Source organism: Saccoglossus kowalevskii, chromosome 6 (genome assembly GCF_978046115.1).
Source record: "Saccoglossus kowalevskii chromosome 6, keSacKowa6.1, whole genome shotgun sequence".
NCBI lineage: Eukaryota > Metazoa > Hemichordata > Enteropneusta > Harrimaniidae > Saccoglossus > Saccoglossus kowalevskii.
This window is the reverse complement of record NC_140646.1, coordinates 19,078,045-19,088,898: the sequence shown is the minus strand read 5'-3', so window position 1 is coordinate 19,088,898 and position 10,854 is coordinate 19,078,045. Positions and strand designations below refer to the sequence as shown.

The 10,854-nt window shown below is 33.7% G+C and overlaps 1 long non-coding RNA gene across 2 annotated transcripts; it reads left to right on the top strand.

Annotated features, from left to right (window-relative positions):
* Positions 1 to 5,444: 5,444 nt before the first annotated feature.
* LOC146741855 (uncharacterized) lies at positions 5,445 to 10,854 on the top strand. 2 transcript variants are annotated; one of them, XR_014929801.1, is made up of 3 exons: positions 5,445 to 5,519; positions 10,181 to 10,360; positions 10,721 to 10,854. It is a non-coding gene; the product is annotated as an uncharacterized LOC146741855 (long non-coding RNA). The 2 variants fall into 2 exon arrangements; XR_014929802.1 differs by lacking the exon at positions 5,445 to 5,519 and adding an exon at positions 6,232 to 6,325.

Here is a 10,854-nt window from a genome sequence, read left to right as displayed (position 1 = left end):
CCAAATTAGTTTTTGCTTTTACTTTTTTTTCATTTTCTGTTTACTATTTTATTTTCATTTGAATTGTCTGTACACATTTGTATTATTTAGTAAAAAAGTAAAAACAAAACGCCATTACGTCAAAAAACATTGCCCTCAATATGTAAATATATTGTACCTTTTCTGAGCGAAGCACCCTGCTTTGTTTGTTTTTCATAGTATATATCATTCATGTCAATTTTTCAGAAGGCAATGCCTATTCATTGATTGAGATGTGATTTATACCCCAATTTTCAATTTTGTAGTTGGCATGAAAGTACTGTATTCGGGGAAGAGAATCGATTCATAATAAAATCAAGGTTTGTTCAAGATTGCTCATTTTCAGATGCATTACTTATACACTTCAATGAGAAAACGAATACACAGGCATCGTATATGTAGAACTCATAGCAAATAAAAATTCAATTACTTTGGTAAGTGTGTAAATGAGTTTACCTCCAAACCTTTTTTTAAAATCCAACCGTAAATAGTAATAGAGTGAGAGAAACTGTGTAGTGACGATCATCGTTAGTTCTAATAAATATTAATGAGTTAGTTCAACATTATCCAACATTAACATACGCGAGCACTATATTTTATAATTGGCAGCCACAGTTGAAAAAATGTAAGTGTCACAATTATGCCTGGCTCAAACAAAGAGACTGGCTTCGATATTATACACAACGAAAGTTTCGGCAAATCAGGTAATCCCTGCTATGCTTATGCAGTTAAATGCCAGTGGGGTAGGTTCGGTACAGCACAAAGGACAAATAACGAATGTGAATATGCTGAAAGCCGTGCCATCGTCTGCACTTGCTTTAACAAATCGTAGCGGACTACAAAATAAAGTATGAATATTATGATATATCTACGCAATCGTGGCTGAGAACAACTTTGAAGTCCCATTTTGACACTGAAGTTGTAAGCCCGGAATGAAAATGCATCTCATTCAGAATAGAAATGCTGACGAAGAATCACCGTGGAAAAACTGACGCCAAGCTGGAAGAATTTATGTGACACCTTAAACTCCGTACTGCCCTATTTATCAAAGCTCAATCAAGATTGTGATGCGCTCTGGCAACTACCGATGTTATTGATGAGACCGAGCAACCCTACTTGGAACAATAATATGCCAGTAGGGAAAAACACGCTTGCGGGTCGGTCGGTCACTCCAGCTGTACTATCTTCATGCATACTTTGAAGTATCCTCGTAATAAACTCATATTATTATACATCTGTCACAGTAACGCCATAAGTTACAGCGTGCCGTAAGTTTTCGGTATTTTACGGGGTATTTTCATTCTACCATATTAGAAAATGCGTATTCCAAATATGGAAAGATTACGCGCGTAAGCGTCCTCTGCTAATAAAAACAAACTTGACTGCCACAAGGGTTTGACCGGACTCCATACAAAGAAGTTCGCTGATTCTGCTCTAAGCTTTTTGAATTTTTGCATTCCCATGATGTAACCTTGGATGGGAAAGATAGTACGCCGTCGCATCAACCTTCGCTGAACACCGGTAGATACTGTCTTCGTGCATACTTTGAGGTATCCTCGTATAACCTCATATTGTATGAAATATAACACATCTAAAAATAACATAAAATACTTGAACTACGTTATTTATGTATCAGTGTGCACTATAATAACTCTACTATAAATTTCTTGCTCGTCACTCATATGTAGCGAGTAGGTAAAAGAAGTAAACAAATTATTAAATAAGCTAACAAGTAACCCTGTAGAATCCTGTGTGGGTAATATTTTTATATTGATTTGTGTTGCATTTGCAGCAAATAGTTACCAAACAATCTATAGAAACTGTGGTTACAGCTTTACGTTCCAAGTAATTACATAAAATTTACATTACAATAAAAAAAAGACTGGCACTCCCATGCAAATGAATAGCAATTGAAATTCCTTGGATCGAAACATAGATTTTGAAGTTACTGATGTAGGCAATGGATAACTTGGGAAATGCAAGGTAGTTTATTTAATCAGTGCAGGGGTGGCTGTCATACAATCTGTTTGTTTCCAACTCTCATGAAGTCAAACATAAAATATTTTCGCTGAAATGTTTTCAGCTATTACGTGTCAATATATAGTATATGGGAAATGGCATTTTCACTGGAATTTATTTTAGCGGAAAAATGTTTTCAGTGAAAATGAAGTATTCCACAGTACTATTTTGGGAGAGTTTCATGGCCAAAAGGTATATCTGGGTATCAAAATCACAATTGTTAGTTTACATTAGTAGTCACACATACAAGTTCAAATAATGAAGAAAATAATGAAGTGTTAAATGTAACATTTTATTTGCGAGTAGAAAAATAAAAAAAAGTATAATGATTAACACCTACAGTTTGCAAAGTGTTTTTAACTCCTGAATAAATATTTAAAACATGACTTCAAACTGAAAGTAAGATTGAGTGAATCTACCTATGTCAAGTGAGATACTGCAAACAGTATAGTATAAAATATTTTTCTTGGATAAAAATTGGAAGAAAATACCACTTAAAAGGATTAACAAGTATATGAGGTATTGCAGCACAATGTACAAGACAGGTGCAGCCAACGAGCAATAAAATAAAATAGTCAATTCTCTGGAACAAAATTTATTTTATGGGCCGTTTGAAGTATGCTAATTAATATAAAGGAAAGAGGGGAAATTAAAAGCTGTTCATAAGCTACCCTCCACCTGAACAAAATTGTCTTCCCTCTTGCTGACCCAATTCATTTAACCCTTGCCCTCCTTAAAAAAACACTTTTTGCCTACTCCCCTACCACCAACTTGCCTTTTTTGCCCTCCTGCTGACCAAATTCATCTTTACCCTCCTCTTATTAAAAAAAACACTTTTGAAATAATGAGAAAAATTGGTTCAAAAATAGAATGTAATATCACTGTATTGTCAATTGATGACAACATGCCGCAATAATTTCTATATGGTGGATTGTGATGATCAAACGTAGCGATGTGACACGGCATTATGGGTTGTATGACCTCTTCACAAGGTCCGACATTTATGAAAGGTCAGACAGACGCTGCCGAGGTGTAACATCAACTTCGTACATTCCTCACATACACTGGTTGCAGTACAATGTTTGTGAATATCCCGGGTGAATATTCACAGTGACAGAACCTACATTGTTGTGCCGATTGGTGGCGTAATTCATCGAGTCATTGGCTTCTATGGGCTTCTTGAATACATTAACCACTCAGCAGATCAGTGGGTGACTAGCATTTTCAGTTATTGCTAGCACGCGACTGCCCACATGTAGCAGATGTTATTTCTCCCAATGCGTTTTTTTTATTATACCCTGCCCTGCCGGTTTGTTTTATGTAAGTACCCTACCCACTAAAAAATGATTCCCTGTCCTTGCATTTCTTAGATATGCCCTGTCCATTGGGGGGGGGGTGTACTGATACTTCCCGCCCCCTACAAAAAATAGAAAAAAAAATCCCCTGCCCTCAACAAAAGTCCCTTGGAACAGCTTTTCAGATGAACAGCTCCATTGGCTACACTTGGCAAGATAATGAGAGAGTGGTAAAAACTCATTAGATAAAGCCAGAGAGGATATTTAATACTAATCCTGACTGAGCAATTTTTCGTAAAAAATGAAAAGGATTGTCAAATATATAACGTTAAAGAAATGATAATATTTTGACAGCGTATGTCTTCAATTAGCAGTGCATGTGCTTACGTAATTTGACAAAAGTGTTTGTAAAGTCAAAATACATTATTTAGCTAGTTACAGTACATAATATAATAGAAAATTTCAATAACTTTGTGAACGGAATCCTTGTAAATTGTACTATACAAACGATCTTAGTTATGGCAAAACCAGAGATATATGTTTGGGGGGGGATAACATTTTCAACTTCCTCGCAGAAGCACTATTTTAAAAATAAAATAAACATGGGACAGTTTATTAAATTAAGAGAGCACTTAATTATTCACAGTATAATACTGCAGCAATGCTGGTCCTTCCAGGAGAGCACCACATATTGCATATTCAGTACAAACCCTCTCCATGACACAGTTCGCCGGCCCCACATTATCCTTTTTTGAAAAAAATAAATCACTGCTTTCACCCAGTAGGGGGGGGGGGCTTGCATGACACTATTTGTGGAAATAAATAAATCAACATTCATGAGCAATGAAAAAAATTCCAAAATGCTTTCCGATAGCACGCATAATAGTTGTAAATTGACTGATTATATCGCTACGAGCTGAAAAAGTAAACGAAGAAGTGATGTAAAAGTGTTTTTTGAGACACGGTTTTGATCCAAACCACAAAAAGTAACCACAGATTTTTTTTTCTTTACCGTGATCATAGCAAGTTACAAAATTCATGGAGAATGCAGAGGAAAGTATATATTTCACTCTAGTACTATTGCTCAAAATGATTTAAGTAACTTTCGGTAAAAAAAACACCGCAAAGCATGCAAATCCAACATTTTCAAACCAGTATAGTAAAACAGAAATGCTCAGTGATACAAAGTATCGTAGAAGGATAGGTATTACTTTTTAGTTTACACATCTCTGTTGATACAATTCCTCACATATTCTACTTCCAATTATTCCTACGTGAAATGGAATAGCCTCTTTCCATGTAAATATTTTGAGTAAAATCACGTGATAGGCTGTTAAAATTGGCTGTTACATACTCTTCCGCTGTGTTTTATTAGCTCTCATCCACGCAACAATGCAGATTTTCTAGTAGGAGTGAAACTGGTGCAACTCTACCATTAGAAAATAGGAGTGTTATCAGCCAAAAAACCATGTTGTGCATACAATGCACTGAATTTCGGAACAAATCTCACATTAGATACAGCAGCAGATTGCCACAGCAATATCAGACAAAACATGGAAACACTACATATTGTATTTCAGCCTGAACCGTATCAATTCCAGGAATTACCCCAATATGTACCACCATTTTCCACTTTGGTATCACCCTTCCCTGAAAACAAACTCTTAATGCCACGCTGAAGCGTTTGGTAATAATTCTCAGAATAAGATGTTTGATGAATAATTGTGTAACTGCAGTGATGTGTATATCTGTAACCTTTAGTGATTTTGTCCATTATAAGTTGTTTTTCTTAACAATGTAGTACGACTAGCATAAACAGGTGTCATTCTAATATGTTCATCTACCTAGTAAAATGTAAAACAGCAGGTCGCTATTTAAAGCAACACAAATTTTGAGCCGATAAAAATTGACGGGATCGATACATATAACAAGGAGACAGAATTACTATTCTTACAAAACAAGACTACTAGAACTTAAACAAATACTGATTAAATTTGAGTGTGTATTGCTGTACACATTTAAACATTTTAGTGCAATTGTCTTCCTTCACATGCAATATATGCGTAGCATCAAATGAATATTTAGTGATATATGACGTAGTATGCAAATTTTAAATAACCATAAACATTTGTTGTTGCAGGTAATCAGAGACAAGCTGTATGTTCAGTGTTCTGTAAAACTAACAAGGTATGTAAATTTTAGTTATGTATATAAAACACAGATAAACTTATCTTTGATGAGTAATTGACACAATCCTAAACATAAAATGACATATAAAATTACAGAAAAAATAACACTTAATTCTTGATCTGAAATTGACTATGCCACGTAATGTAAGAATTACAGAATCAAATATTTTTTTCGACATTCCCTGTTTTATAGTGGTGTTATCTGAGCAATTCACTCATATGTAACAATAAATTTAACAGTAGAGACAAAACAGAGTTCAAATCACCTTTTATGGTTTTAATAGTAATTTTATAGTGTGACATAAATTGTAAGTGAAAAGCAGTGATGTGTATAAATATACCTTTAGTGATTTTTGTCCTCTATAAGTTGTTGTTTCCTAACAATGTAGTACGACTAGCATAAACAGGTGTCATTCTAATATGTTCATCTACCTAGTAAAATGTAAAACAGCAGGTCACTATTTAAAGCAACACAAATTTTAAGCCGGTCAGTGACATGAAAGCGCACATAATATTTTAAAAAATCGACGGGATCGATGCATATAACAAGGAGACAGAATTACTATTCTTAATAAACAAGACTACTAGAACATAACAAATACTGATTAAATTTGAGTGTGTATTGCTGTATACATTTAAACATTTTAGTGCAATTGTCTTCCTTCACATGCAATATATGCGTAGCATCTAATGAATATTTAGTGATATATGACGTAGTATGCAGATTTTAAATAACCATAAACATTTGTTGTTGCATGTAATCAGAAACAAGCTGTTTTGTCTGTGTTCTGTAAAACTAACCAGGTATGTAAATTTTAGTTATGTATATAAAACACAGATATACTTATCTTTGATGAATAATTGACACAATCATAAACATAAAATGATGTATAAAAGTACTGAAAAAATAACACTTTTAATTCTTGATCTGAAATACCATGTATTTAAATTGACTATGCCACGTATTGTAAAAATTACGGAATCCAAATATTTGTTTTCGATATTTTCTGTTTTATAGTAGTGTTGTCTGAGCAATTCACTCATATGTAACAATACATATAACAGTAAAGACAAAACAAAGCTCAAATCACCTTCTATGGTTTTAATGGTATTTTTATAGTGTGACATCAATTGTTAGTGAAAAGTACAGAGCCAGTGTAATTGAAAAGCACACATGTTTTGATACTTTGCAACTCCTCATTGCACATGTTCATTTTTAGACTGCTCATACAGTCACTGAATTGTGTTGTCAGCAGAATTTGAGATACATACATCCTGTCTACCCTGTGACATAATGGTATGTCTCAGATAGCTTGATGATTGTGAAATACCTTGAAATTTGCTGAGCCCAGCGTTGTTGCCAATGAAAGCAGTAAAATGATAGTAAAATCGTTCCAAAATACTTTCCGATAACACGCATAATAGTTCTAAATAAACTGATTATATCGCTACAAGCTGAAAAAGTAAAAAAAAAATTGGATGTAAAAGTGTTTTTTGCGACACAGTTTTGATCAAAACTGTTGAAAGTAACGACAGGTTATATTCTTTACCGTGATCATAGCAAGTTACGAAATTCATGGAGAATGCAGAGTAACATTTTCAAACAAGTATAATAAAACAGAAATGCTCAGCGATGCAAAAGAGGATAGGTATTACTTTTTAGTATACACATCTCTTTTGATACAATCCCTCACATATTCTAATAGCCTCTTTCCAGGTAAATATTCTGATTAAAATCACGTGATAGGCTGTTAAAATTGGCTGTTACACACTATTCCGTTGTGTTTTATTAGCTGTAATTCATGCAATAATGCAGATTTCCCAGTAGGAGTGAAACTTGTGCAAATCTATCATTAGAAAATATGAGCAAATATGTTTTCAGCAAAAAAACATGGAGTGCATACAATGCACTGAATTTCGGAACAAATCTCACATTAGATACAGCAGCAGATTGCCACAGCAATATCAGACAAAACATGGAAACACTACATATTGTATTTCAGCCTGAACTGTATCAATTCCAGGAATTACCCCAATATGTACCACCATTTTCCACTTTGGTATCACCCTTCCCTGAAAACAAACTCTTAATACCACGCTGAAGTGTTTGCTAATAATTCTCAGAATAAGATGTTTGATGAATAATTTTGTAACTGCAGTGATGTGTATATATGTAACCTTTAGTGATTTTGTCCATTGTAAGTTGTTTTTCTTAACAATGTAGTATGACTAGCATAATCAGGTGTCATTCTAATATGTTCATCTACCTAGTAAAATGTAAAACAGCAGGTCACTATTTAAAGCATTACAAATGTTGAGCCGATCAGTGACATGACAGTCCACACAATATTAAAAAAAGCCAATCGACGGGATCGTTACATATAACACGGAAGGACACGGAATTACTATTTCTAATAAACAAAACTAGTTGAACTTAAACAAATGCTGATTAAATTTGAGTGTGTATTGCTGTATACATTTAAACATTTTAGTGCAATTGTCTTTCTTTACATGCAATATATGCGTAGCATCTAATGAATATTTAGTGATATATGACGTAGTATGCAGATTTTAAATAACCATAAACATTTGTTAATGCAAGTAATCAAAGACGAACTATAATGTCGGTGTTCTGTAAAACTAACAAAGTATGTAAATTTAAGTTATGAATATAAAACACATATATAGTTATCTTTGATGAATAATTGACAAATCCTAAACACAAAATTATATATAGTCAGAGAAAATAACACTTTCAACTCGATATCTGCAATACCATGTATTTAAATAGACTATGTCACGAATTGTAAGTTTTTCGATATTCCCTGTTTTATAGTGGTGTTGTCTGAGCAATTCACTCACATGTAACAATAAATTCAACAGTAGATGCAAAACAATTTCTACCAAGTTCACATCACCTTCTAATAGTTTTTAATAGTATTAATTAGGAAATTGTTTTATCTGTAAAGTGTTTATAACTATTTTTTACTGTAAATTATACTTTCATTTCCTGTAAAAACGTAAAATGCCGTTTTTTATTTACTGTAACCTGTGCCAGTTCCCCCCCCCCCTTGCCTCCTATAATCTATAATTATATGTTTGATGAATAATATTGTAACTGCGACGATGTGTATATATATTCGATTGGTGAATGTTGTTACTATAAACCAGTGTCATTTGATTATTAGTTATCTATTGAAATGTAAAACAGCAGGTCGCCTCTGCAAGAGTGATATTGTCGGAGACCATACCAAGCATAAATCTGAATAAACTATAGTTTGACGCAGTTAATGTGTGGCGTCGTACTTGTAAGATTGTGCATCATCGTTTCTAGGGATATGAATATTATTGCATTGGTCTACACATTATGTTTGGGGTTAATATTTGACTCTACCCCATGACATCGTTGAAGCTAATTTAAAAGGAACATCTTGTTGAGTTCTAAGAAACCATTGCCAGAAATAGCCTGACAAAATAGCATACCTAAAACTTGTCGACTTTGGTGGGTTATTGAGTGCAGTTCACCATTTTAGAATTTAGTTTATAATTGGATTAGCTATAGGAAGTGACAAAAACTGCATTACGAGCCGCTATAGGTAGACCCATATAAATCTTTTTATATGAATCAATTTGCATGTAGTTAAGACCCAGCTTTGGAAGCATTGAGCAAATTCTATTGTTGATTTCTGACAATTTTTTGTCCTGAGTCGGCTTATATTAGTTATATGAGCATAATTCTCACTGAGTTGAATGTTGAATAATTTGTTAAATGTATAAAAAGTATATGATCGTCGTAAATGTAATACTTGTTAACAGATTGTTGAAAGCATATTACACACAGAGATAAATTGAGTGAATGACTCGATACGTGAAGAATGCCTATGTCATACTAGTTTAATACCCTATTATTTTTCTCTAATTTTCCATTTCATATTTCTGCATATTCATAATTAGCACAGATTTCGCTAATCTGTCATCCAAAAGTATCATCCAGAACTAAAAATAAACGGCTTAAAACATATTTCACAGTTGTTGTCTGATGTTCAGTGAGTTCTCTCATTATTAAGTAACAGTTTATGATTATTTACATTCAGGTTAAAATTTGCTAAGCTGGTTTTCAAAATGTTTTGACACACATAAACAAGAAGGCATTTTGCCACCAAGTTTTGCCTCTGAAATATAAAGACGCCAGCGTTTTCACCACAGTAGAGTAAAAAGCTACACACATACACACCTCCTGGGACTGTACTGCTGAGCTGGCTGTAAAAGGATCGCATGTATGATAAAACACATGGCATTAAGGTCTGGCATGCGCAATGCAGATCAAATATGCTAATTACTTGGATGAGGCTTTCACATAGTTAATTATAAACCAAATTTATTCCACATAGAAAAAACAACCACATATTTTGAGTTAGTTTATTGTGTTAATTATGGGACGTACACGCTTACAATTATGGGACTTGCTATTACACTATAAACTGCTAGTTTTTATACTAGTTAAATATTTGTGTGAGCGTACAAAGATTTAACAATTTTATAGCGCCACCATTGGTGGCTGTCCCTAGTTCATTGCGTTCAGCAATGGTGAAAGCATAGCAAGTAGTCATAGTCTACTCATCTAACTGAAGAATGACAATTCATCTGTATCATTAACAGGTTTAAAAATTGTAATGAAGAAATCTGTAGCCTTCGTTTTGGTACTGATCGTAATGTCTACCATGCTGGTTTCACCGACACTGTCAGGATTCAGATACATTCAAAAACTTCATGAAAGAGGATACTGGCAAATCCCCAAACAGTCCATTGCAAGAGGTCAATACCTGAAAGAGAACGCTGGTAACGTAATTACTTGAACATTGTCATCACCAATTACATGTCTATTCTAAAATATAATTTTTGTTATAATATTGTTCAGATTTAAATACAATGCCATTCACTTTGAGGCTGTAACATTGAGATTATGATGACAATGATGTACATAAATGCAGAGTCCATGATAGATAGTCACGTGGTGGGGACATGTCAGGTATTTTCATATCAACTGTGATAAATGTGTAATGGTTATGAAGAAATGTGTGCTGATCTCTTGTATCAGATACTTGCATTCTATCCGTACATAACATATTAGAGAGTATGTTTGCTATGCTGCATAATAGTTTACATTATTATAAATTTCACTTATTTTTGTACACACAGATACTGGATTCTCAGCTGCCTGACATACTCTGGATAATGGATATATGTCACATTTTAGCCAGAATATAGAATCAATACATTACAATGTGGGGTGATCCGTTGTGCTGACTAAAAATAAATGAAAATATATAATA